This window comes from Pinus tabuliformis, chromosome 4_2 (assembly GCF_031772625.1).
Source record: "Pinus tabuliformis cultivar Carrire ecotype Pingquan chromosome 4_2, CPIR1, whole genome shotgun sequence".
In the NCBI taxonomy this organism is placed as follows: Eukaryota; Viridiplantae; Streptophyta; class Pinopsida; order Pinales; family Pinaceae; genus Pinus; species Pinus tabuliformis.
The window spans coordinates 720,368,110-720,394,787 of record NC_142304.1 but is presented as its reverse complement, the minus strand read 5'-3'; the positions used below and the strand labels follow the sequence as shown (position 1 = coordinate 720,394,787).

Here is a 26,678-nt window from a genome sequence, read left to right as displayed (position 1 = left end):
CCATACATTTTTGAGATTTAGCCAAAACAATGATCCTAAGATTGATTTACTAGCATTATTACACCATATTATGTGTAGCGCTTGAAAATGGCCAAGATAACCGCCTTTGCTTTCAGACCATTATGATCAGACTGCCCAGTATCAGAAGACGCTATGAAATCAGGGTTTTCAACGAAATACTCTAATTGGTCTAATCGTGTGCGACTACGAATCACAATATCATCTAAGTTTGATTCATCCATATTGTAATTTGCACTCCATGGAGGAGGGGTTACACATTTTGAATCCGGTTGATCTGACATTCATGATGGATCTTTTGATGGTGTAACTGGAGATGATGAACCAACACATAGCCTATGAAGTGCAACATTTGATTCTCTCATTGCAGATATGGTTTCAAAATAGCGTGTGCAAGATGCCAAGGCAACTAGAATGGGTCGCAGCACTTCCCCAGACAGATAGTGGATCCTAAAAACTCTGACTCCGTTGGAGCTGTAATTAAGGCTCCATAATCACTGGCCGCTTTAAGCAACAATTCTGAAAATCGGCGCTAAAACTATGGGTGAGATGTGCCACGCTATTATCATCCCGTCGACCTGTAGTTCCACTTGCAAATCTGCCAAATCATGTTGCGCAGATGTAAGGTCTCTCAAAAATCTTACCAAAGTATCAAAAATACCTATCATATTTCCCAAATTCTGCACATCTTCATCAACACGAAGTAACCGAGCAAATTTGATATTTGAGAAGATTGGCAAAAAATTTCGATCTCAAGCCAATGCGTCACGCACACATCCCAGTGCGCCGCACTCGATGAGTGTGTCGCGCATGTTCAAATTTCCACGGTGGAACACGGCTCTATGCGCCGCGCCTAACTCCCAACGCGCCGCGCTCTGTCAATTACACATAGTCCGGCCTTTCAAACACAGCTTTGCTTTCTCACCACTTAAGTCGACTTCAATTGATCCCTTGAATGCAAAATCGCATTGATACACATAAAAATATCTTCATAAAGACATGGCTTTGATTTTGTCTTTGTAAAGACCCATTTTTGTATGTTTTGAAATTGGCATTTCTTCACTTTAATACAACTCTGTCTTTTTGTTTCCTCCTCAATTTTTTGGCTTGAATGATGTTTTCTTTTGGCAATTTTTACAGGAGATGGTAGCGTTGAACTTTGGCAAAGGATGACCAGAGTCTGCATTTGAAGAGCTCCATGGCGGAAAGCTTTAAAAATACATATTTATTACAAACAATTAATTTGACGATTTCCTCTTCAAAATAGAGTTTTGAAGAGGAATCATCCTTGAGCAGTATTGATAATGAAAATCTGAACCTCCCTCTGGCCTGAAGGAATTATTGGGCACTTTGAGGACTAAATCAGTTAAATCCTAGACCTAAAAATCTTATAATAACTCTTTGCTGACAAGAGGCCAAAAAAAGACTATGAATGATTTCAAAATTGATTCGAAAAACAGACCTAAAGCAGCACGTACAAAGCATTAGGGGAAAGACTGACAAGACCCTTCCGTCAGATCATGACATGCCCCTAGCGGAATGCAACTGAGTGAATCGAGCGAGACACCTAAAAATGAAATGCAATAAGAGAAATGATCTCTGACGGAGGGATGTAAAGACCAACTCTAACAACGTCATTGCCTACCTTTCAACAGGTTTCTTCGTATCGACTTCAACACTCTATCTAGGAAGGTAACATAGAAACACGTTTAGTTCCTTGGTGCTTGTAGACATTAGTGGCAGGTTACCTTGTGCTTGATCACGAGTTTTCATCATTGGCTCCTGGTTAAACGATTCTACAAGTGTCCAACGACAAAAAATCTTTCACACTCGCTAGTTTGCACTATGCATCTTGGAGACCATCACCATTTTCGGTGGCCTTCCTCGCATCTGTTAACAGTGTCCATTATTGGCTGGTAATCAGATGATTTCGTGCATGTTCGACGTCAACTCATTTTATCACATGTAGCGATCTATGCTATTCGATGAAGCAGGAATTAAGACCTTGGGTAGAGGCTTGCATCATTCAGCCGTGTTTCCTCTCCCAAGCTGCGATATTGTTCTTTGAAGACAACCAATTCAGGATAATCTATTATGACATTGGATCCGCCCTGTGCCATATTGGCGGCCAACATTGTTATATCTCTGAGGAGAAAGTTACTCTGACATAGCTACTGAGGATGGGAATGCCCGACTCAAGACATGATTTTAGAAATTCATATATATGTACTTTTGTTGTATCAGGTTTTCATTATCACCTGAAACTTCTCTCTCTCTCTACAAAGATTTTGATAGGAAACTACAGTATTTTCATAAAGTATTTCGGCCATTGTTTCTACCTCTGATCTCATACTTTAGGGGGCATCTGTTATAGGACAAAATGACCTCCTAATCAACTCAGAGGAGAAAGACAACATGACTGAAAGAATGACCACAATTGCAGGCCCAGAATCCACACTAATGCTCTCTGTACACTCACAACCTGCTTTATAAAGCTTGTTTACAAGCATAAAGGAGCATTAGTCAACCTGCTAACTCTTGTTGTTAGACTAGGGGGAGCGTTAGCGAACTTTAGTGATGCTCAAGTGGTTATGCCAACGAATCTGCCATAAAATATCTAGATATTATTTCCCTAAATTTGTGCAAGAAATTTAGGGAATCTCCAAAAATCAAGATATTTGGAGAAATTCTATTCCGGAAATAGAGGCAAATGGGAAAAGCTAGTAAACGAGTCAGGTTCATGTTTTTTACCCAAAAGAACTACAGGTGGAGTTGGGCAGCCCTAAATCAATTGCTATTTAAGCAATGAGAGGGCCATTGCAAAAGGGTTAGAGCATTTAGAAGGATAGTACATGGTGCTGTTGTGATATTGTCATATTCTTGAAGGAGCTAGCTAAAAGAAGGAGAGAGAGAGAGGAAGAAGGGATAAGGAAGGCTGATGCAACAGGGTTGTTGTAATCACTCTTCTATTCTGAATATAGGACTACGGTTGTGTTCCACTACTCGAAGTGTCGGTGATATTGTGCATTTATTTGTTCATTCTGATGCTTGTTGTGTTGAGTAGATAAGTTACACATTTATACATGTTTGTTACGGATTCTTTCATTAATTGTTAGAAGTATATGTTGTGATTGGTTTGCTTCATTCTTTTGTGCAGGAATCATCTTGGAGCCGATCAGGAGGAGTTTTTCTTACTGCATAGAGATCCCCAAGCGAATCTAGAAAGAACCAAAGGTGATCCTTTTTCCATATCCTATCAATATATATGTAAGATAGATGAACATGTGTGTAACAGGTAACTTTTGCAGATAACCTTACAGTCTGTCGGAAGTCCCAAGAAGAATTTCGATGGTAGTTTTCATCCCATGCATTTTACCCCATAGCAATGTTCAACGGCCTTTGTTGCTTCTGGAGTCCATGAAAATGAATATTTCTTCAATAATGTTGTTATAGGTGCTACTATTCTCCCATAATCCTTAAAAAACTTGTGATAATACCCTGTCAACTAGAGAAATCCTCATAGATGCTTTATGGATGTGGGGATTTTCCATTCCTTAATTGTTTTAATTTTGCTAGGGTCTACCTTAACACCTTCATGAGATACAATATGACCCAAATATTACACCTCTTGTACTCCAAAGAAACATTTGGAGCTTTTTGCATATAATTGTTTCTACTCCAGTAGTTTGAGCACCATTTCAACATGTTGAACATGATCCTTCCAACACTAGTTGTAGATTAGTATATCATCAAAAAATACTAACACAAAGTTTCTAAGGAATGGTTTGAAAATGGAATTCATCAAACCTTGAAATGTAGAAGGTGCATTAGTAAGGCAAAAAGTCATGACCAAACATTCATAATGATCCTCATGAGTTCTAAATGTTGTTTTTGGAATGTCTTTAGTCTTCATTTTGATTTGATGATATCCTAAACGAAGATCCAACTTGGTGAAGTAAATTGATCCATGCAATTCATCCAATAATTCATCAATGACAGGAATGGGAAATTTATCTTTAATAGTGAGCTTGTTGAGCTCCGTATAATTTGGACACACATGCCATGATCCACCCTTCTTATGAACCAATACTACTGGAGTAGAGAAAGAACTTTGACTAGGTTGAATTATACCAGCCTCTAGCATTTCTGCAACCATACGTTCAATTTCACTCTTTTGGGCATAGGGATATCTGTAAGGCCTAATGTTTGGAGGAACACTTCCTGGAATCAAATGAATAGCATGATCATGATCATGAATATGTGGGAGGCCTTTGGGAGTCTCAAATACCTTGGAATGATTGTCCAAGACTTTTTGGAGATCTGGAGAAATAGATGATTTCGATGTGGGAACCTCTAGTGAACATAATTGTGAAATTATGCCTCGTTGTTCTTTCTTTAGAATATTTTTCATTCTGTTAGAGCTAATTATCTTTCCTGGTTTCCCTGTGATACACCTTAATTCAACTTCCTTTCCTTCCAAAGAAAATTTGATGAAAAGTTCTTGAAAATCAAAAGCTATTGTACCCAAGGATTGTAGCCATTGGACTCCTAGTACAACATCAGCACCACCCATTGGAATGGAAAGCATTGGGCTATTCAATACATATTCTCCCATGGATAGCTTGATATTATGACACTTTCCTGAGAATTTTATGGTTCTTCCACTTGCAACCATCACTTGACACTCTAGTGCTGGATATAGGAAGCAATTCAATTCCTTGGCTATCTTACAATGAAAAAATTATGGGTACTGCCCGAATCAATCAACACTATTACTTTTTTCTTCTTGATATGCCCTTCTATCTTGATAGTTTTAGGAGTGGTAATTCCAGCCAATGCATTACAAGATATGGTCGGATTCATTTCTTCTCTCTCTAGGGTTTGTTCCTGGTGTATATCCTCTTTTTTTTACGTTTCTTGTTCCTTTTCTTCCTCCTCTTCTCAATCTATGTAAAACAAATTATTCTTAGCACACTTATGACCTTTAGTGTATTTTCTATCACAACTATAACAAAGCCCTTTTGCTCTTTTTTCTTCCAATTTTTGTGGTGTCAACCTTGTAGGTTGTGGATGGCTAGGGGAAACAACACTTTCATCTTTATGATTGTGAGTGGTAGGCTTCCTTGTTGCCATAATTTTGTTTTCCATTTTTCTTGCCAACTTGAATGCCTTCTCCAATGGATCAGGTTCCCAAAGGCGAACCTCATGTTGGATGTTATCCTTTAAAGTCCATATGAACACATCAATCATATGCTCCTCTAGAATATCTTTTACCCTTATATTCAATTTTTGGAAGTCCTCAATGTGCTTCATCATTGAACCCTTTTGTTTGATATTTATCAATTGGGTAAAAAAAGTGTTTCTTTTTGTATCCTCATAATGTGCTTCATCCGTAAAAATAGCCCAAGTGACAATTTGTTTATGAGATCAAAGTCATCGATACCATACAAACTGATTTGGTTCCAAATATAATGTTGCAATGTGTATCTTTTCTGTGTTTTGGACATTATGGAGATTGAAAAATCGCTCCATCTGCAGTATCCATGTTACGGGATCCTTGCCATCAAACTTCTTCATATCAATATTTGGAGCATGGTGGTTCTTCGATCCAACGTTAGAGTCTATGAAATCATGATTAACATTTATTTTTTTCTCATCATGAGTTTCTTTTACTACCCTTTCGCCATTAGTAAGAATTTCTTGTAGAAACTTTGTCAAATCTCCCTTCAAATCTTCCATCTTAGCTTCCACGCCTTTCTTTAAATCATCCATCTTAGCTTCAATGCCATCCATCTTAGCTTCCACGCCATACATCTCAGCTTCTACGTCTTTCTTTAAACCATCCATCTTAGCTTCTATTACTTTTTGTGTGAGTGAAATTTGTTGCACTTGGTCTCGTAAGTTTGATATGTCATGTTGCATTTCTTCCTCTTCTTCATGAGTCATGCTAGAGCTTTCTGGTTTCTTACTAGGTGTTTCCATTTTCTTTCTTCGGGGCTTCAATTACTAATAATAATGCTTCACTATGCCCTTTGAATTCCTTCAAACTAATTTTTCAAACCAAACTTATGCAAAAATTTAAAAAAACTACACACCTTTTTCCACTTTATAGGAGCTCGATATTGAATCTACTGTATCTCTGTAATTTTGGATCTCCAAGGTCTGAAATTGATTCCTGCAGTAACCCTCTAAGTACTCTTTCTAACCCCGCAAGTATGATCAATATTGGATTCTCCAATGAAGATTTATGCCAAATATCCCACGATGACCTGATTATAGACTGGTTCAGTAGAGCACGCTTTTATGAAGTGCCATGTGTTGTTGTTTTGACCTTAGGATCTAAAACTGATACATAGAAAACTACATTCCATCCTATTTCTATAACTTCTTACAAAATTTCAATCTGATGCTAAGAAAAAATGTTATGACGATATTCCCCAGGTCACTTGTTTGAGATATAATTCGGGATCCTGCAAAAACCCTAACGTCCTTGGATCATATCTCTAAAAATATAACGACAATATCTGAAATTCAAACCCGCGGTTCAGAGAGATTTCGGCTCAAATGCTTTTTTTGTGCGCGTCTGAAACATTGCAGAAAAAATGCTATAGCAAAAATGCCACGATGACCTATTTGGAGCAACAAAACTCTAGAATCCAAGCTCTAATACCAAATGTTATGAAACTAGCTCACAAAAAGATAGAAAAGATAGATCAACGACTTATAAATCAACCTCTTCGAGGGGGAAACCTCCTTTACATTACACAAATGAACAATTTTTCAATGATACAAATGACAAAACCTCCTTTCTATATATATGAGTCTAAGGGGTCACAATATAACCAAAGCCGACCTAACAATAATAATATAAGGGCACAAAAATAGCAAAAGTGGGCTTCTATGGGGCACAATAATAACAATATGGGGACAATGGGGGCATAACAATAACAATAAGGGATACAATGGCAATAGTAATGGGGGAATCACTAATATTATAGGGACCTAACAAATTGTTAAGCAGGAATTTGTGTTTCACCTGAATATTTGCCTAAATTAATGTTTACCAAGCATTGTTAGTTATCTCTTGGATTGCAGAGTTTCCTCTTCCTTGTGTTCTTATAGAGTTTTCCAAGATTTATTGTTTGGATGCATCTCAAAGCTTGGAGTGTTAAGGGAGAGTGTGATTATTTTAAGCATGCGCATAGTAGATTTTTGCACAATTGATTGCATTTGATTAAGTACACTAAGGATGAATTAAAGCCACACTTTTACTTTTCAATTGCATGCATAGAGTGGAGTAGAGTTAGAACCTAGTGCAAGAACTTTCACTGAGTTTTCATTTTATTATTTTTTCTTGGCATTAAAAGCATATGGATTGTTTGGAGTTTATTGTCTAGTGTTCTTTAGATTATCAAAATAGTCTTTATGTTTGATTTTCCCAGTGAGTCTGGAAGTTAATGATCATTTTTTTCCAGTTGATCAGAAGCTATGATTTTTCTCTTCTATTGTCAATAACTAGGGTTTGCTTACGATTATTGATAAATTGTAGGATTAGTGTTTTCAATAAGTAAGTTTTTTCTTCTAATTAATGTTTTTGAGTGCAGGATTAGAGAAAGGATTGATTAGTGTAGGATCTCAATGTGTGCGCAATTTCTAGACAAACTAGGTTTTTGTTTTACAGGTTCCCAAAGCCTTTCTCTTGCATTTCCAATGTTGTGCCTCAAAGTCCATGGACCCTGGATTGACATTAAATGTTGGTCCATTAATACACCCTATATTTCACCTAACAAGAATGACTCGCCATTCTTAAGTTTTTAGCAAGTTTATGTGATTTAGATAAGTGTATCTACCTCATGTTTATGAAATAAAATTATTTTTCAAAGCTTTATGAATATTTCTATGATGGTCATTATAGTTTCTTGCAATGTTGACATGATAGATTTAGAAATGTACGGTAAGTGTAATGAATGAATAAATAAAAGTATTGTATATTTTGTCATAATTAATAACATGTATTCCTCAATGAATGAATGTTGTTTAATACTTCATGAGCATGGTTGTGCTAGTTCTTGTCTATCTGTTAATAATGAGATGAAAGGCATAATGTTCTTAGTCAATAAGGTGTCATTTTTCTTGTAATTGAAATTTTTGTATTGACTCGGTATACTTTGGGGCAATAGGAAGGAATTACATGGCTTGAGGAGAATGATGCATAAGGGTTATGATGATTTTTTGGATCTATATGAAATAAGAACTGGAAGTATTATAGAATAATGCTTGGTTGATTACTAATACTTTCTTGATTGGTGAATGGTGAATGTAGAGGAAATTCTCTAAAATAAGTGGTTTGTGAAGATTGTGAGATGCATGAGGTGTGATCATTATGCATGTGTTGATTCCAACCTAAGGTTTTCCTTGTAATACGTTAGTATGATTGGCCCCTCTCATGCTAGTTGTGGAAAAAGGGTATCCATAATTGCATTCCTATTTTGAATGAGCAGAATTGAATTTCATCTATACTCCAGAGAACTTTGTACCTCAGGAGGTAAGCCAATGTACTGGCCTCATTGTCTTGTAATTGATAAAAGGAGGGAAAGCTCCTTGAGATGGGAGAAGTTATGAATTTGGGCATTAGCCATCTTTTTTTCTATGAGGCCTTGGTAGGACTGGTCAAGCTTGATGAGTTCATGGAAGCCTTCATGGAAATTTTTGGCCTTGTATAAAATGGTTTTTATGCCTTTAAAATATGACAAGGGAGTCTTCTAAACATTAGAGAATTTGGGGATGGACCCCTGAGTTTCACAAATTGACCTCCCTCTAGTTTTTTGTGCTTGTATGACTAGAGTTTGAAATTCAATGGATAGGTAGTCCTTAGCTTAGCCCCGAGTCACATGAAAGTCAGGAGCTATGTCCAAGTGTTATCAAAAAAAGGGGTTGTTCGGTTTTGGGTCATTGGTATAGGTGTATTAGAATATTAGTCCTTGGTGGACTGAAGTTTGTTGAAACGAAACCATTGCAAACCCCTTATACTAATAGGTTTTGACAATCTATTGGATGACAAAGATAGTTCTATCCCTTTCCATCTATCATTAGTCAAAAGGAGAAATCAATGAGTTCCGTGAGTTATGGAAATTTGTGGTTTGAGGCTTTTGGCCCTTGCCCTTAATCATATGGTCTACTAGGGAGCTACAAATGAGAGCTTGGCCAAAAAGGGGCTTAGTCTCCAAATATCAGATATCGAGTGCCATGAAAGTCCAAAATGTCACCCATTGTAAACCCCAATACAAAATGGACCAAATATATACGTTAGTTGATGGAGAGCTCTTCATTTTTTATTACCTATTACCAAATTAGGAATAAGCGTTACCAGTGATTAAAAAAAAATATTATCTCAATTAGAAAATTTTTAAAAAGTTTATAAAAATGAGATAAATAAAATTCATAAAATTATTCTTTATTATAACCCTTAATATAATATTGATTTTTATATACATATAAATATTTAATTTAAAGTCTTTAATATCGGTTAAATTTTTCCTCTCTCGCGTTACCAACTAACCACAGTGACCTTATATAGAATATGCTTATTATATATGATATATAATAACAATATTCTTCATAATTATACTTACTCATCATTTTCATTTAAACAACCACATCAAAATCTTTATTAAAAATAAGATAAATAAATATTCTTCCGTATGACACAAATGTAGTTTAAGGTCTTTATCATCGAATAATTTTTTCATCTGCCATCACCAACCAACAACAATCACCTTAAATAGAATATACTTATCATATAGCATGTATTAAAATTATTCTTTAGTATTACACTTACTGTAATATTAATAAAAGTCTTCATCAATAGACGAATCTTCATAATTACACCTACCACAACATTATATTGTAATTTAAAGTCTTCACTAATATATATTTTTCTCCACCATCGAAATGTAAACCCAATCATCTTATCTAGAATATAACTATAGTCTGACATGGCCTTTTATCATAATTATATGAAGTTAGATAAATTGAAAAAACAAATTCTTAAACTTAATTTCAAATCCATGTTTATAGTTCAAATGTTTGGAATTTTTGGTGGTTAAGGGCAAACGCACACCAACATTATTGTATATGGTATTTATTGATGGGACAACAATGTAATTGGCATATTTTGTAGGCGTATTGCCCAAGTTCGAAGTGGGCCAAAAACAAATATTTGTTAAAGGCGGAATAAAAGAATAAATACTACCTATGAGTCTCTTTTTAGCACCGTGCATAATTTAACATCATGAAAATAATTTATCAAGTTGTAAGGAACATAAATATATATATAATATTCGTTGATACCATACGTTATGGTTGCTAGTGTACTCCTAGTAAATCCATTATTATTAATTATATAATCTAGGAATCTATCGCTAACCAACGAGAAAAAGTGGCCACAGAAGTTACGTCACACTTATGGGTGGGAGGCGTTGCAAGAGGATGTGGATCGTCTACAAGTGACCGTGGACAATCTGGCTCTAAATGTGGATAACATCGACCTGACGGTGGAATCTTCTTAAGACCCTATAACATCGACCTGACGGTGGAATCTTCTTAAGACCATATAACATTAGTGTAGTATGAAATATAGTTATAAAAAGGCAAGATAAATGCACGTTGTGTTTTTTTGCAATTTTGGAATATTGACGAAGAAAGATTTAACTCTGAATGTAAAGGTACTAACCCATATTCCAGTTGTCTTAATATAAAATGCTGTTATTTAAAAAAACTAAGAATCTAAAATTAGAAAATTTGTTATATTTTATTTTAATCCTTGAATGATGTTATATGTGAAATTGTCAAGCTGTTGGTGATTTTTTAAGTTTTGACTTGTGGGGTATTTAAGACTTAGGGATTGCATCTGATTGATTGAATCTTTTAGCATGTCTTCTCCCCCTAGCACAAGGCACAACCACCCTTATGAGGTTTCATCTTGGATTGCCTTGCTGACAACGCCTATCCTCAACCGATTGTGCTAATAAAAATTAACGAAAATAATTATTTATTAAATGGTGCATTATAAATCTTTTTTTACCAATGCATAAAAATTTAAGATAAATATATCATAAGAAAATAAATATAAAATCACAAAAGTCTAAGATCTAACATAAATATATTATATTTAAAATAATTACATGTTATATCCAAACCATTTTCCTAACAACCATTTAAATAATACAAAAAAATTAACTTAAATTTCTAATTATTTTATTTCATAAAATAATAGAAACTAAAAATATATATTATAATCTTTACTTTAAAATAATTAATATTAAATAAAACTTTACAAATATTATAAAATATACTAAGAAAAAACATATATTATATCATCATTACAAAAATCACTATATTATAATTAAAATTATTATCATAACATCACATCTTTATCATATATATATATATATGAATGAGAGAAAATACAACACATAGAAAGAGGCATCAAAAGAAACCAAATGATAAGAATATTTAAAAATTGGATAGAATATTTGTGATGGTGTTATTAATTTATTTTAAATTTATAGCTTTTGTAAAGAAGGTGATACTTATTGCTTAGTTTAATTATTGAATTTTGAAATGGATGAACTAGTTCTCACATTTGAATCAAGGCAGAGTAGCTACTCTAACTTATTTTAGATATAGTTAAATTGGAGTAAAAATCAATAAAAACATACAACTTTATATTAATAAAAAATTACAATTAAAATAGCAAGATAATTCATGATTGGATTATCTTTGGCTAAGCAGAGATAATAAGAATTCTATTTGTGGATAGTTTTTTTATAAACTTTAATATCATATTTGTTCATTTTAATCTATTATTTGTGTAGGTGATACGGGAACCACACTAAGAGAATGAATGTGATATAGATAATTTATAAAATATATTGTATCATGAAGATACTTCTAAAACATTTTTTCATTAGCCAACAAAAGAAGCCATGGGAATGGTTATGTTTATATTCTATTTTTCTTCATTTTTTTTTGCTTTTTTGGTAAAAAGAAAAAAAATGTGAAAACTAAGAAAAATAACATAATAGATGGAAGGGATATAATTTTCAGCATCATATGTCATCTAGTAAATACCCACCTCCTTGTCCATTAAACTATCAAGTTTTTGGTTAATGACATTATTTTCATGCAAAAATGGGTAATTCACAAGTCACTAAAGTAAAACTTCATTTTAACAGGATGTCAAAATATTTTATGTTTGGCAAAATCCATGGAATTTATAAAAGCTATAAAAAGATATTATTGATTTAAACTATTTTATATTTGAGATGATATTCATGGAATTTATAAACCTCCAAACCCTATAAAGAGATATTATTGATTTGAAGTAAATAAGTTTGTATAGCATAACCAACTATGAATATAGACAAAACTTTACATTATTGTCCAAATAAATAATTACAATTTATTGGGAAGCAAATCTATGGCAGAGATAAAGCATCCCTGCTTTTGCAAAAATTAGTAACATTTCGCATGGTTTTGCATCTAAGTTTAGCATCAAGTTCTAAAAGGCTATCAAATCTTACATAGTAACGCAAAAACACAAAAAAATATGTTTGTGTGACTAGGAACGATCATTTGGGAGGAAATGAGAATAAAAGAAAAAGACAAAAGCTTTGACAGAAATGATAATAAATTTATTAAAAACTAAATAATTCATTAGTTTCCTGTATTAGGATATACTTATTTTTGCTATAAGGTTTTTTTTTGGAATTTGTTGAATTTGGAGGAGCCTCTCGAGAACAGTTTGAGAAAAATTAAGAAAAATACAATTATAATGATAATACAAAGGAGTGCACTAAAAAATAATGTGGAGTTTCTAACAGTTTTAGAAATAGAAATCCTACATCGCCCTCCATGACAATGTATGGTTCCATTATTATTGCCAAATTGACAAAGGTAACTTTATGGATGCTTTGTTGTATAATAGCTCATGCTCTATAATGAATATAAATTAGTTTTTGTTTTCGAATTATTAATCAATATTATGCTTCATTATTAATGATTGGACTCTTATTAAGCTTCCTTTATTTTTTATTTTTATTTTGCATACATTTGGCAACCTGGGAGTCGTGCTTGATTGTAATGTACTAACATACAAGCAACATTGGAGGAGCATTTATTAGCGTTATGTAGGATTTTGAACGCTAGTTCACAGGAGGACCCATGTGATCCGTCGGTGTCAAGAGGACCGATGTGATCCGCCAGCGTAGTGGCTGCCACAGACAAACTGAGACTGTGGAATGGCGCAGGTGACGAGAAAGGAGATGGTGATTTCGGAGAGTGTGTGTGTAAGCAAACAGATAGACAGTTTTGATCTCAGTCAATGCCTACGCTCTAAGATATTGGACAATATTTGGAAGCAATGTACAACACTTTGGAACAAAGTCTGCAGCAGTTGCACGATGATGGTGTACAACACTCTGGAACAAAGTCTATAGCAGTTGCACGATGACAGCTGAAACAATGATGGCAAAATAAGAGTCAAGCGGCTTGAACCAATCAAATTGTTAAAAAAAAAAAAAAAATTATTAAAAAAAATAATTTTATTTCCAAAGTTAACTTTATAAATGGATTTTTAATTTTTAGTCAATTAAGATTTAATGTCACAATCAAACGCAATTGAATGCGTTATTACCATGCTACGACAAGGAATAATAAAAGGAGTCGTCTATCGAGGCAGAGGAATTGCCCGGACGGTCAAAAGTGGTCGGAATCCGGGCAAAAAAAATTCAAAAAATCTTGTAGAGGCAGTGTTTGAATTGTGTTTTTGATGGTGGAAATGGATTCAGCACCATCAAAAACGTCTAGGACACCTAAAATTTTGAAGTTTAACAACTATAACTTAGATTTACAGAAATCCTTGACGGTTTTTTTCTAAATATGACCGGAATTTCCATAGCTTTCCGAACAATTCCTCCGGCTAGTTAGACTACGACATAATAAAACTATAATAAATTTTTAATATATAAATATGCAAAATGTTTGAATATATAATATATGTTAATATAAATATATTTTAAATTTGAATTTATTATATATGGAAAGAAAATAACTTTTTTAGTAATTTTTTTTGTATTTAGAAATTTTAAAAATTTGGAAAAAGTTTGATATTTTTGAACAAATAATAAATTGGAAACTAAGATAGAGTTTATATATATATATATATATATATATATATATATATATATATATATGCTCTCAAATTATATTTAATATTTTATATGTAGTTCCAAATCTCATAAATTATATTTAATATTTTATATGTAGTTCCAAATCTCATAAATTATATTTAATATTTTATATGTAGTTCCAAATCTCATATATATATATAAATTGGATGTAGTTTAAGTGATTGAGAAAAATGTTATAATCTTTTTTGTGGAATTCAATTTTTACATGTGGCATGTTGAACTCATAACAAATTTAGTAAATCTCTCGAACACCAAAAAAAAATATATATTCATTGTTTTTAATGGTTCATATATATATAAACACATTAAAAAAATAATATTGAAATCTTTTATTAAGTATGCACTAAAATATTGTTTATATGAATGATAATGATATTGAAATGTTGTATTAAATACATTGAAATAGTCTTTTATTATTAATACTTTTCAATAAAAACTTATACATATCCTTTATACTAATTGCAATATAAAAAATGCATATTAATAAATAGATAACGTTTGTATGTTTTATATATATAAAAAAGTTTGACAAAGAATAAAAAGTTGAAAAATAAAAATAAAAAGTAAAATTATTTGTCATAACATTATCACCTTATTTATAATTATTTGAATAATTTTTTCCAAATTTATGCATGAGTGGTTTTTTATTATATAAATTTTAAACTATTTGAATAAATAATAATGAATGTTGAAAATATTTATCAAACAATCACAAACAATGTAGTCTTATACAACATTATTATTATATATTTATTAACATTCTTTTATTAAAATTAAAAAATTATTAAAAAAATAAAAGTTTTGAAAATAAAAATAATTTTAACTAGTTTATTGGGTGTAGAGTAGATGGTGACAGGATGTTTTGTTAAGGTATTTTATGGTGTAAAGGTCACTTGTTTGGAATTACGTGTGCAAAAATATGGCCCACGCCACATATATTCATCAGATAATTTTGATAGCTTAAATGCACGTCATAGCTACTCAAACCTCAAATTAGTCATACCAACCATCTTAAAACTCAAATAAACTAAAAAAATCACCTTAACTAAAAACAAAAAATAAAATAAAAAAATATATTGCATTTGATATTAAAATTTCTTTAATAACCAAAACAAACTCAAATCATCATAATTTAAAATTAAAAAATATATTGAATTTAATATTAAAATTTGTTTAATAACCCAAACATACCCAAATCATCATAATTAAAGTTTGATTTATGGTAAAAATCCATATATTGAGGTCCCATTAGAAGGGCTCTCCCATTTATCAATCCCATTACTTTAATGATTACTTCACTAAATAATGTTATTGAATAATTCTGATTTATAAATTTTAGTAAATCAATCACATCAATATAAAATCAATTCACTATTGATATATTGGGTTTAATATTAAGATTTATGTAATAACCCAAACATATCCAAATCATCATAATTAAAGTTTGACCCATTAGAAGGACTCTCCCATTTAGCAATCCCATTACTTTAATGATTACTTCCCTAAATAATTTTATTAAATAATTCTGACTTATGGATTCTAACAAATCAACCACATGAATATAAAATCAATTCACTATCAAATAGTAAGATGGTTATCATAATCCATGGCAGCGTCATTAACGTACCGAGACCAACCATAACATCATTAGTCACTTTATTATTTTCATTGCTTCCCACAAAATTATGAATTATTAAACGAACGTTATTTTGCGACTTCCACTTTCTTCCACATGATCACCCTTTATTTTTCAAGTTCTTTTATCAAAGCATCACTTCGTGTTTATTAGGAGGTAGCATTTTGATATTTAATGTGTTAATAATGTTAAGTAATAGTATGATAAAGAATAACATTGTTTTTAGTTCTGGTTTTGTTAGGGATTATGGCACTTTTCCGGTTAAAGTTGGTTGATAGTTGATTATTTTACTGAGTTTTTATAATTTTAATTAAATTTTTAGGAAAATGTTGAATATTTTTTTTCATAAAAAAAATAAATAAATAAAAATAAAAATAAAGATTTGTAAAAATCTTATTTTTAATTTTTCATTGGTTGAATGAGTCTAATTCTCCTGGTGGAGGGAAATTTATTTTTGGTATTTGTCTGTGCTTGAAAAAACATTCTTAAAAAAAAAAAAAAAAATTGCCAATTTTGTAAGTGGTTATTATGTTGATGAGTGCATTGACACTCACACATTGCTCTGAATAGGTCCTTTACATAAGTGGGGGGAGGGGGTGGAGCAGGAGTGGGGGGCATTTCATCAGTGAGTGTTCTGACACTAACATTAAGATAGGTACTGCTAGTAAATGGAACAAAGGAATCTTTATTCTACAGACATAAATTACTTTAACTTTAAGCATAAACTTAGTATCCAATATTAAATGAAGTCTCTCTTTTAATGTGTGTGAGAAATGAGTGTTGTGTGGGAGACTAAGTTTGCAGAGCAAGGAATACAAACTTTAATTCACAAGAAAGGAGACTAAGTGTGCAGAGCAAGGAGTGCAAACTTTAATTCACAGTGTTCTACATCTCCACATACATTTCCCCTTTGCACACTTCTTCCACATTCCTCTCAACACTACATATTAATTAATTAATTAGCGGTTTGGGCTTATTAAAGTTTGGGGCATGAAATTTTTGGTTTATGTGTATAAAAGATGTGAAATAAGGGTGGGTGATTAAATCTCTCCACTACTGTGTTGATGTGGGATCATTTTATTTGATATTGGGATGCAAAGGAGTTGTGGAAAAAATTCTTTGATGATAATTCAATGTGCGGTTTTCAAAACTATGTTCAACAACTTTGATCGTTTAAAAACTAGAAACAATGAACCTTGGTATTCAAGGTTCCCAAATACTGTGTGTATTTGTGAATTAAATACTTATTATGCAATATCAAATGAAGTGTATTTTTAATGCGTGTGAAGAAGAAGTGTTGTGTGGGAGAATGGGTGTGCAAAGTAAGGAACAAAAACTTTATTCCGTAATGTTCCAATCCTCCGTATAAATTTCCCCTCCGCACACCTCCCTCCCACACAACAGTACCTATTAATCAATTAATTAGTAATTTTGGCTTTTTAAAGTTTGGGGCATGAAAATTTTGTTTACATGTATATCGGGTGCAAAATAAGGGTCGGTGATTAACTATCTACATTTCTATGTTCGAAGGCTTTGATCATTTAAAAACCATATCAATGTAGAAATAGTTAATCTTAGTATTCATTGCTTCCGAATACTATTTGCATTTGTGATATTAAATTCGTGAATTAAATATTTATTATCAAATATTAAATGAAATGTAATTTTAATGTGTGTGAGGAAGAAGTATTGTGTGGGAGAATGGGTGTGTAGAGCAAGGAACATAAACTTTTTTCCCACAATGTTCCATATCTCCATATACATTCCCACAGATCTTCATCTCGCACAACATTACTTATTAATCAATTAATTAGCGTTTTTTGGGTTATTAAAGTTTGAGGCATGAAAATTTCGGGTTATGTGTATATCAAGTGCGAAATAAGGGTGGATAATTAACTATTCCCACTAATATGTTGATGTGGCATCCTTTTATTTGAGCTTCCCGAATACTAAGTGCATTTCTCATTTCACATTTGTCAATTAAATAGTTATATCCAATATTAAAGTTTAGGGCATGAAAAGTTTGGTTTACGTGTATGTCGGGTGTGAAATAATGGTGGTTGATTAACTGAGTGAACTACTATGTTCGAAGGCTTTGATCATTTAAAAATTGTATCAAAGTAGAAAAAACAAATCTTGGTATTCACGGTTCACAAATACAGGTACCACTAGTGCATTTAACTCTTATTTCACATTTGTGGGCGTTTTATCAGACATTGACATTGACATGAAATTATTTTAACTTTAAGCAAAAAATTACATAGGCACCAGTGTTAAAGATTGCAAATCCAGATAGAGAGTTTTTTGTGTGCACAGATGCTTGCAAGAGAGGACTTGGTGTGTTCCTTATGCAGGATGGACAAGTGGTATGTTATGAATTGCGGAAGCTAAATGAGCACGAGCAGAACTATGCCACGCATGACCTTGAGTTGGAAGTGATTATACATGCATTGAAGATGTGGAGACACTATCCTCTGGGCAGGAGGTTCACATTGATGAGTGATCATAGTGGTTTGCGATCTATTTGACCAACCAAATCTGAATGGTAGGTGGGCTCGGTGGTTAGCTACAATCAACGAGTTCGATTTTGAGATCAGACACATCAAAGGTAAAAGAAAGGAGTGATAGATGCTCTTAGCAGGTGGGAATAGGTAAATCACTTAGCAACTATGAGCTCTTATGGTGCAGATCTACAGGATAGGATCTTGCGGGTAGGTCAGCAGGATGTCAAATCAATGGATATTGTGCATAGGTTGCAGCAAAGCACAGGTACAGGTTCAGGTGATGGTACAGGTACAAGTATAGGTGATGGTACAAGTACATGTTCAGGTGATGGTACAGGTACAAGTAGAGGTGATGGTATAGGTACAGGTGCACAGGGTATGGACTATTGTCTTACAACAGATGGATTGGTTAGGTTCCAAGATAGGATTTATGTACCAGATAACAGTGAGCTCAAGAAGGTGATATTGAGGGAGCTTCATGCGAAACCATATTTAGATCACCTAGGTTATCAGAAGACACTGACAGTGGTGAAGGGATATTAGTATTGGCCAAATTTGAAGATGGATGTAGCAGAGTTTGTAGCGAGGTGTTTTAATTGTCAGCGAGTGAAAGTAGAGTGTAAACATCCAGGTGGAACTACTATAGCTGATCTCGATATCGAAATGGAAATGGGAGTTTATTTACATGGATTTCGTTGCCGAATACAATGAAGCAACATGATTCCATCATGGTCATTGTGGAAAAGCTAACAAAGGTTTTACACTTCATTCCAATGAAGTCTACATTCTCAGCTAGTGATGTGGTATAGGTATTCATCAGAGATGCGGTTAGACTACATGGTTTTCCAAAGAAGATTGTGTCAAACGGGGATGTGAAGTTCACTTCCAAGTTTTGGAAGGAGTTGTTTGCAGGTTTGGGAACAGAGTTGGCATTCAACACAACTTATCATCCGTAGGCCGACAGAAAGACAGAGAGGGTCAACAAGAGATTAGAAGACATGTTGAGGATGTATGTGATGCATCAGCAATGGAAGTGGGAAGAGTATCTCCCTTTGGTAGAGTTTGCATTCAACAACGGTTATCAAGAGTCATTGAGGATAAGTCCTTTTGAGGCATTATATGGGTGGAGTTGTAACACTCCCATCAGTTGGTGTGATCTAGTTGGCAAGGTATTGATTGGACCAGATATTTTAGCAGACATGGAGTAGGAAATGCAGGTGATCAAAAAGAATCTAAAGGCAACACAGGATATGAAAAAGAGTTATGGAGATAGAAACAGGTTGTTCAAGGAATTCCAAGTTTGGGAACAGGTGTACTTGCACATCAAACCGAAGAAGAGCTCCTTGCGAATTGGCTCATGTGCCAAGATGGCACCATGGTTTTGTGGACCCTTCAGTATCATTGAGAGGATTGGGCCAATAGCCTATCGACTTGCACTGCCTCTGACAGTGAAAGTCCATGATGTTTTCCATGTCTCATTTCTTAAGAAGTATGTTAAAGATGTTGATCATGTGATTGACTGGTCTGTATTGTAGGTGGAACCAGATGGAGAATTCTAGTTGGAGCCTCAATTTATATTGTAGAAAAATTTCCTCATGCTCTGGAACCGAGCAATCGAGCAATTTAAAGTGAAATGGAAGCACTTTGGGCCTGATGAAGCTACATGGGAGATGGCAGATCAAATGTGGGCTATGTATCCTTCCTTTTTTGCCGGTTGAGGCAAAGCAGCTTGATATGGTGGTGTGGTATATGCTTTATGGTGGTTTAGTATATGCTTTATGGTAGTTTATTATATTCCTTATGGTGATTTGATATATGCTATATGATGTTTTGTTATATGCTTAAATATGATGTTTAGTATATGTTTTGATATATGCTTTGCTACATGTTTTGACATGTGTTTTGGTATCTATATTTATGATGATGTTGCTATATGTATACATGTGTATGGATGTAAATACCATAACGAGCTATGTTATAAAGCTCCACTATGTTGTATGAGTGTCATGTTATTATGATTATATTGTCATGCTACTATGATATCATGTGGCTATGTTATCATGATGTTATGATGTCATGTGGGTTGGCACTCAGCAGGATGATCATTGTAAATATCGTAACGGGTTGTGTTATAAAGCTCCATAATGCGGTATGTTGTCATGTTATCATGATGTTATGTCTTGAGCAGATATTTCATTGTAAATACTGCATCGAAATGTATTATAAAGCTCCATGAGCAATGTGTCTTATTTCAGCAGGTTGCTGAGGTATATGTGTGATTGAACACCGAGGACGGTGTCCCCCAAGGGGGAGGGTTCTGTAACAGCCTTGGTGAAATTCCATGTAATAAAAGTAAAAAAAACAATAACCACGGTCGATGGGACACTTAATCCAAGCTGAATGTTGGGCAGAATCCTAGTGATGGGGATCACTTATGATTGTTTATGGCTAAGGAAATTGGCAAAGGAAATGGCTAAGGCTTCATAAAGGCAAAATGGTATTTTTGGCACAATTATTTATGAAAATAATGGAAATTAGGAGAAAAAGGAGGTGAAAGGTCACAGGTTGCATGTGAGGAGGAAAATGAAGGAAAATAATGGAAAATGATGAAAATAGAGGCCTCGTTCATCAAAAGGCTTATGAGCATTAGTTGGTAACCTTTTGCCAGTTCAGTTTTGGAGCTCTCTCATTATTCTCTCTCTCTCTCATACTCTTGGATACTTAGAGTTTTCTTGGAGCACTCTTGGTGGGTGTGGCGTACTTGGATTCTTGGAGAAAGAAGGCAAAGGAGGAGTAGGAAAATGCGAGAAGGCATCGGGATCGACAACTACATCAGATTTTCTTGTAGGTGCCGAGTTGCATGTATGTTTCCTTCACTAGTTTTGGCATGCATGGCATATGCATGTGGTTTCTTGGTTGTGATCTGTCATTAGCATGGAGGATTGCCTGGATTGATAGTAGATTTCCTAGCCTTGTCATTTCCTAGATAGCCATGGCGATTGTGGGTTTACTTTCATTTTTTATTTTTGGTTTCGTTTCATGTTTCCTTAGCTTGGGTTGAGTTACTATTTCCTGGAGCCTTGGTTGGACAAATGCTTTGGATCCCTGTAACAGCTTGGGTTGATTTACTAGTCTCGTAGCCTTGGTTGGAAAAATGTTCTGGAGCCCATAGTGGGTTGAGTTACTAGTCCTGGAGCCTTGGTTTGACAAATGATCTGGAGCCCGACGACAGTTGTGGTTTGAGTTACTAGTCTTGTAGCCTTGGTTGGAACATATGCTCTAGAGCCCTGGACGGCTGGGATATAGACCGATCTAATGATGGTTTTGTGATGTCTGATCGTGAGGTGGAATCAATGTTTGATGGGTTGAGGTGGATGGCCTTTACAATCCTTGGATGCTTTTTTATTGATGTGTTCTATGATATCCCACATTCATGCTTGGAATATACCACGGGGGTGAATGGTTGAAGAGATATTTGGCTCAGCCATTCTACGGTGAGGTGGAACGTGGAAGTCCCATCCCAGGTTTGGATTTTGCATCATTAATGAAAGGTTATTTCTCCTGGTATTTCTATGATTATTATGGTGGATTATATGTGGTGTATATGGTTGTGGTTTCATTGATATTTCTGTCCCTATTATGTTGGTTATGTGTGTGTTTTATGACAACAACCATTTGTGGTTATCATCATGTTTTTACTTGTAATTGAATGATCGATGTATCTATGACCTAATGGATGGAATGACAGTTGATGTGTTGAGGCATCAATGGTTCTTAGTGATTCTCAGCTAAGTATGAGACCCTTGTGCTCAAAATTGTTATATACACCTGTAGATTACACATTTGTAATATGTTTGATGAAAGGCTTGTCATGGCTAGTAGGGGTGTTATAGACATTTTTGTGCCTAACAGCATGAAGCATGAAATGTCAATAATCTAAGGGATCCAAAGTCCCTAAACATGTTGTTCTTACCCCTAGAGGAACAAGGTCAACAAACCACGGCACTTCAGATCAGTTCTCCACCTGAAAACACTCAAAAACAAGCAATTTCAGGATCATGTCAACTGCTCCACTGAGCATCTACGCTGAATGTCAACTGCTCCACTCTGTACCTGCGCTGAATGTCAAATCTAATGAAGGCTACCTGCGCTGGGCGAGATTGGCCAAGTGGCACAGTCATTCTGCAAGGTGTCAGGTGCCCAGGAAGCTTCTAAAATGACACTTGGATCAGCAAATTCGCCCTATGATGAGTAAGAGGTCCTTAAACTCCAAGTGGAAGCTAGGATCTCCAAGTGGACTCAAGAACTGGAGTATAACTGAAGAGGGAGAGGACACAAGTCAACTTCATGTCAGTCTCAAGCTGACTCATCCTTTCTCCAAATATCCTATATATAGAGCTCTCTCATGAGGTCTCAGGAGGCTGGAATTTTGTGAATGTAAGGAAGTGCTGTTGGTTTGTGTATAGAACTATTAGGTGATTGCTTTGAAGGAGGTGAAGAGGAGATTTCTTTCTGCTGGGAGGTGTTGCTGGATTGGGCCTCTTATGGTTGTAAAACTCTCAGAACTTTACTTCTTCCATTAATAAAGCATTTGAGGTTCTTCTATATGCATGTGTCTTTGTGGCGTATTGATGCTTGTATATTTGATTTATTCTAATCCTTGAATCAATTATGGATGTATGCTTCTTGTAGTTTCCTTTTCTTGTGCTTTTGCAGGATCTTTGTGTAGCTGGGCCAGTGAAAGAGCAAGGAGCTGGGAGCAAGCAGCAAAGAGGGAAGATTGGATCAACCATTAGCGGAAGATAATGGTTAGTGGATCTCTTCCTCCTCTCTCTTACATCTCATAAAGAAGTAATCTTGAATAGCTTTGCATTCGGTTGTTGCTGAGGTACTATCACCCTTAGAGTGGGATAGGGTCATTCCGTATTGGATACTTTTCCCTACAACAAGGGGTCCAGTCAAGGTCTTGAATAAGTATTTTCTTTAGCATCGTCATTTCCATGTTATTTTGCTAATTTAAAGAGATGGTTCAATTCTGACCTAGGCTCTGGGCCTGAAAAAGTGGCTCAAATCTCAGAGTTGCTGGAATAGTACTAGCACTTTTGGTCTTTGGTCATTGGTAGACAAGCTTGTGAGAGCGACTTTGGGTTTCTGGTCTCACTCATGCCTATAGCATGGGAGCGACTGAGGCTTAAGTTGTCCAAAAGTTCAGTAGGACCCCAAGATAAGTTGTCTAAAGTATTGGATTAGTTCCTGAGAGTCATGTAGCTGATTATTAATGTTTGTCTGGTGTTTTTCCGTCAATTCCCCTTCATTAACGTGACTTAGGAGGTCAAATCATATCATAGTGGCCTCTCGTCGCATGTTTACTCTGGCTGGCCGATTTCTTGGGTAGATGTGGGAGGAGGGTGAAAGTCAGGTTCTTCTCCAACCCTAAGGGTGAAAAATAAGTTGACAAAACCAAGGAGAACGTCCAATAACATGATATCTCATCTTTTGTCCATTCCACAAGTTGAATAATAATTATAATAGATGCATGGAAAAGGAAATAGGAAACCTTTCCTCGCATGGGACCTACTCTCTTCCAAACAATATGATACTTGTATTTGGTTCATGTACACAAGTCAAATATTGACTAGATGAATTTTAAGAAGAATGGGCAAGAAAAGGTAGTACATACCAAGTACAATGACATTGTAAAATCTTCCAACAACCCCATTTCCTCTTCCCTTGTTGTGGTATCATAATCCCCTTGTTTCTTCCTCAAGAAACCGTTTTGGTGGATATTATATTATTATGTATTTTCATTTTTATATGTGTTTTTTATATGCATATTATGAAAATTATAACAACTACACCATAATTCTAGCCCACCACAATCCTCATTTGGGGAATTTGGAAGGATGGAAATTTATCTTAAAATGTAGAAGTCTCGATGAATCTAAGGAGTCCATAATCTGCAAACTATAAAATGTTTGGCGATATTTTTGTAAAAATATTCAATTTTCTAATGCTTTTATATAGTCTCTATAAAATTTTACAAATTTTTAAGGTAAAATAATTTTATCCTATAAAATTTGGGCAAATCGTTTTAAAAAAATGATATTGGAATTTTTTTTTTTTAGAAAAACATGGAAAAGTAACACATATGCCAAATTGAATCCCTAAAATTTTCCTTAACATGTACATATTTATTAGCCAAATGTTGACCTTGAGTTGTACATTAAAAATGTTTACAATGCAACATGAGGTCATTACAACTCAACTGACATGGTTTGACTATTATGTGATAAACCATGGTATACAACTAATGCTTTATTTACTATACAAAAATAGGGTATTAGACAAATCTTCATGTGAAACTACCACTCTTGATCAAAATTATCATCACTGTCTTCACTAACACATCATTATCTTTTTTTTTTCTCGTTAAAACTATTCTATTATATACATAATCAGAGAACAATTACATCATTACATAACAAAAAGAACCAGCTGTCTGGAAGTAATGGCAGCCTGGAACAGCAGAGACCACAGTCTCCGAGGACTAACCAGACCAAAAAACCAACCCACGCAGGGGCGCCAGTGGAACAGCAAACTAATCCCGCGCAGGGGAGCCAAACACTTTCCCAGCCACAGAGAAAAAATTCCAGAACCCAAACATAGACAATTTGCCATCAGCATTGACACAGAGACAGTAACACCACAGCTTTGATACAAAAACATATCCAAAAACAACAAGAGTGGCCGAATGCCCTCACTAACGGGCCGCAGAGACCTGGTAAGAAGTCGCATCTAGTCTTCAGGATCCTCCTCCACTACCCTGCACCACCCGAATTCCGCCACCTCCGTTGCTGTTGGAACGGTCTCCATCTTGACATCTTCATTCTGGCTAATCATCGCCTCCTGAGCTCCCGAGGGACCAGCAAGAGGGCTTTCTGAAACATTCACAGGACCTACAGAGGGAGTCTCCATGGCTCTCGCGGAGCCATCAGCTGGCATCGTCCCCCGATTGTCTCTAGAATCGCTTTCATCAGGGGTCTCCTCAATGAAGAGCACCGAAACATGGGCGTTGATCCGGGGACGGTTCAAAGAACTGTTGAAGTTGAAAATGGCAGAGCCAAAGGCGGGCGAGGAAGAGGATTCAGGAGCGCTGGTATCCAGGAATTGACTGGACCGAAGGGGGTTTGCACCTTGAGTGCGATGGCAATGGCAATGGCAGCAATGGGGAGAGTCTTCGTCGACAGGGGGGCGCGAAGATCCTCCACGGGAGGTGCCTCGACGGCTGAGCATTCGCTGTCGAGGCCGAACCATGATTGCAGGGCCAAATTGAATAGAGCTCAACGCTAAATTGAGTTCCAGAACAGTCACGGGGAGACCATAAGCAGGCGGGGGATTAGCCCAAACAGAAAGGCAAACACTTGGAGCGGCCCGCAGCTCCAGAGGCTGCATGAACAAACCATGAATTTGCACAGTGAACAGACCATGAATTTGCACAGTGAAGCCCAACCCACAACCATATATATCACACCTGCCTGCGCCTCGAGGCCCTCCCGCCATTACTGCGGCCTTCATGGGAGCCGAGGAGCCGGACCCTGGCTTGCGTGCTGAGGTGAACGGAGCATTTATGCTCCCCTGCTGAATGCCATTAATCCCACTCCCGCGCAGCTGATAGTGTCCCTGCCCCCATGTGTGAACTGCTCCTCTGCGCATGGCTGGCAGGTGGCCGCGGTTGATCGCCCGTCCCGTCCCTTCAATCACCCGCATCCGGGGCACTAACACATCATTATCAAGACTTCCTCCCATTTTTTTTTTTCAGAATGGTAACATTCTTGCTCAACGCTTGGTATTCTTTTGAGAAATATGGCATGCCATTCTAAGATTCATTTATAAAAGGCTATGGATATTCCATTGGAATAGTTCATCACAACAAATCTTACAAGTTTCTACAAGCTATTATTATGCAATGTGTTATTTAAGGTTGAAAATCAATATTACTAGTTTAATGCATGAAAATACTAAAATAACTTAAACTAAACGGAAAAAATCAAATCAAATAAGACACTACACACAATGAAAATAAGACGGCTCTTGGAAAAATCCAACTAAGAGATGAGGGTTATGCTCTACTATTTTGTAATTAGTTATGAAATGAAAATACAAAAAGAGAGCACTCACAACACTATGGTCAATTGCTATAAGATATTCAACTTCCTTTGCTACACCTCAATATCACACTCTCTGATGCTCTACTCAATTATGGAACAA

At 35.1% G+C, this 26,678-nt stretch overlaps 1 pseudogene; it reads right to left on the bottom strand.

The window, feature by feature from the left end:
• Positions 1-58: 58 nt before the first annotated feature.
• Positions 59-25,205, bottom strand: LOC149171575 (uncharacterized; annotated as a pseudogene).
• Between the last annotated feature and the right edge of the window lie 1,473 nt (positions 25,206-26,678).